This window comes from Physeter macrocephalus, chromosome 21 (assembly GCF_002837175.3).
Source record: "Physeter macrocephalus isolate SW-GA chromosome 21, ASM283717v5, whole genome shotgun sequence".
Taxonomy (NCBI): domain Eukaryota; kingdom Metazoa; phylum Chordata; class Mammalia; order Artiodactyla; family Physeteridae; genus Physeter; species Physeter macrocephalus.
This window is the reverse complement of record NC_041234.1, coordinates 57,092,072-57,095,683: the sequence shown is the minus strand read 5'-3', so window position 1 is coordinate 57,095,683 and position 3,612 is coordinate 57,092,072.

The window sequence follows — 3,612 nt, the reverse complement described above, 5'->3', positions numbered from 1 at the left end:
ATCATTTTTTAATTGAGCTGTATGTGTTCTTTATATGTTTTGCATATTATCTACTTATTCAATATATGGTTTGTAAATATTCTCTCCCATTCTGTAGGTTGTCTTTTCATTTTTTATTGTATCTTTTGCTGTGCAGAATCTTGTTAGTTTTGATGTAGTCGCATTTGTTGATTTTTTACATTTGTTGATTGTGCTCTTGGTGTGTACCAAAAAATTATTGCCAAGAACAATGTCAAGGACCTTTTTCCTATGTTTTCTTCTAGAAGTTTATAGTATCAGGTCTAATATTTAAATCTTTAAGTCAGTTTCAGTTAATTTTTTTGAGAGTTTAAAATAGGGTTTCAATTTCATTTTTCTGCATGTAGCTATCTAGTTTTCCTGATAGTTTTTATTGAAGAGATGATTATTTCCCTATTGAGTGCTCTTGGCACACTTGTCAAATGTTATTTGCTCATGTTTACATGCATGTATTTGGGAACTCTCAAATCAATTTCATTGGTCTATGTTTTTGTGCCAGTACCATACTGTTTTAGTAACCATAGCTGCAGTATAGCTTGAAATCAGGAAGTATAATGCCCCTAGCATTGTTCTTCTTGTTCATAATTACTTTGGATATTTGGAGTCTTTTGTGGCTCCATACAAATTTTAGGATTGCTTTTTTCTATTTCTGTGAAAAACGCCATTGGAATTTTGATAGGGATTGCGGATCTATAGATGGCTTTGGGTATTTTGAATGTATTTGCAATTAATGTTAATTTTAATGTTCTGATCCATTAACACAAGATATCTTTCCATTTGTTAATGTTTTCTTCAATTTCTTTCATCAAATTCCTGTAGCTTCCATTATACAGTTGACCCTTGATTAACATTGGAGCAAGGGGCCATGACCTTCCACACAGTTGAAAATCCATGTATAACTTTACAGTCAGCCCTTAGTATTCACAATTCCACATCTGTGGATTCATTCAACTTCAGAATATGTAGTACTGTAGTATGTACATAGTTAAAAAAAATTGTGTATAAGTGGACCCAGGCAGTTCAAATCCATATTGTTCAAGGGTCCACTGTATAGATATTTAACTTCCTTCATTAAATGTATTCCTAAGAAATAAAAGCTTTCAATTTTTCAGTGTTAATTTTATTTTCATATCAGCTATGTGTTTGTGGTATATAGCCTTTATTACATTTAGTTATGTTCCTTCAATACTCAATTTGTTGAGGGTTTTATTCATGAAAATATGTATTTTGTCAAATGCTTTTTCTGTCTATCAAGATAACCATATGATTTTTATCTTTCATTCCATTAACATGGTGTATCACACTTTTGATTTGTGTATACTGAACCATATGCTTGCATCTCAGGGATAAATCCCACTTGTTCAAGGTGTGTAATCCATTTAATGTGTTGTTGAGTTTGATTTGCTAATAATATGTTGAGAAGTTTTGCATTTATATTCCTTAGTGATATTGGTCTATAGTTTTATTTTAGCGTGCTTATCTGGCTTTGGTATAAGAGTAATGCTGGCCTCAAGAAATAAGTTTCAGAGTGCTTAGTCTTCTTCAATTTTTTGAAATAGTTAGAAAGGATTAATTTAAATTCTCCTTTAAAATTTTAGCCAGCTGGTCTTGGTAGGTTGTCTGTTTTTTGAAATTTATCTATTCTATGTGATCCAAGTTGTTGATATATAATTGTTCATAATAGTGTCTTATGATTATTTATATATCTGTTTAGTGTCTTTTCATTTCAGCTTGAAGAACTCCTTTCAGCATTTTTGGCAAGACAGGTTTAGTGCGGATGAACTCCAGTAACTTTTGTTTGTATATAAAGTCCTTATTTTTTCTTTAATATTGCTGATAAAACATTCTTGGCTTACAATATTTATCTTTCAACATTTTGGATATGTCATATCACTCTTTCCTAGCCTGTGTGGCTTCTGTTAAGAAATTCTCTGATAGCCTAATGGTGGTTCCCTTTTAGGTAACAATTTTTCCCCCACTGACTGCTTTTAGGATTCTTTCTTTATATTTAATTTTTGAGTTTCGTTGTGTCTTAGAGAAGGCTTTTGGCACTGTGGTAATAAGAGTGTTCCATTAGCTTCATAAAATTGGATGTCCAATTCTTTTCCCAGGTTTGAGAATTTCTCAGCTATTATTTCTTTAAATAAATTTTCTGTACCTTTCTCCCTTATTTCTCCATCTGAAATCTCTGTTATTTTAATATTTTTACTTTTGATGGCTTCCCTATAGATCAAGTAAAATTTTCTTGCTCTTTTCCATTATTTTTTTCTTTTTCACCTCTAAATGAGTTATTTCAAATTTTCTATTCCCTTACTTATTTTGTCTTCCGTTTGTTCTACTCTACTGCAATTATCATTTAATTCACTGAGTTCTTCAGTTCCAGAATTTCTGCTTGTTTTTTTATTATAATTTCTATTTCTTTGGTAAATATATCATTTTGAACCTGTATTTTTTGGCAAATTTTATTGATTTTTTATGTTCCTTATAGTTTTGTGTTGCTGTTTTCACATTTAAAGTAACATACACTTCCTTTAATCTTTGCTAGTTGCATTGAGATGGAGGACTTTGTCCATTTGTGTTTTTTTTATATGGGGTTTTCTCTGCCTTTGTGTGGATACACCTGTTCCATTCTTCTTGCTCCTTCTTCAAACAGAATTCTTAAGCTTTTTTTCTTCTCTGGTTCTTACAATGCACTAGGCTGGTTATTGGAAACCTCTGTCTTGTTTTCCAGAAGTTGGCACTATAGCTCAAGTTTTTGGATTCTCCCTTGCCCACTGACCTGGACGGTTTTCTGAGTGCCCTCATAATCTACCAGAGTTCGTCTTGCTGCTGTGATTGAGAGTGCTCACAAGGAACCAGCCACAGAGTGGGGAGAGGTGTGGCTTTAGTATTTGAGGCATTGGGGGTGCCTGTGGACCCAGTATAGATATCCCTGTGGTGGTATTCTCAGAAGCTTGTGGGGTAGACTTCCTGCTGAGTGCAGTCAACAATAACTGAATCACCTTAATGCTTTTTCATATTATTTGTTTCTTTTCCAATCTCTTCCTTCTTCTCAGTCATGGAGGTCGTGCTGCATAGAAAGTGGTTTCTCCAGATGCATCCTGCAACACTGGGACAGCTGGGCACTTGCTCATTTTATTCCTTTTCCCCTGCTGGTGAGTTTGCTTCCACCTGATAGTTCAGCCCTGTGCAGTGTTGCCTTGAGTGGGGGTTGGTGCTGGCAAAGTTCTAATTACCATCTTTGCTGTGTCCAAACACTATTTTTTAACTTTGCTTCAGTGGCATTCTGGATTCTTCCCTCAGCAAAGCTGGACTTCTGCAACGTATATCTTATCCCTGTGTATCTCCCCAGGTCAACACTCTGCAGATTTTTCCCCCAGTCTAAGTGAGAGGGGTTGGGGAAGGTTCACTGGTCCTCTGGTTCCACAGCACGTACCAAGGTCTGCCTGCCTATTACCAGATGAACCAATAGTAAAACTGTTCTTGGGTCCCTCCGCATATGCTGTTGGATCCCAAATCTTCCACAAAGATATTATTGTTTGTGGATGAATATCTAATTATTTGTTGAAAAAAGAGCTCAAAAAGGAGAATGTC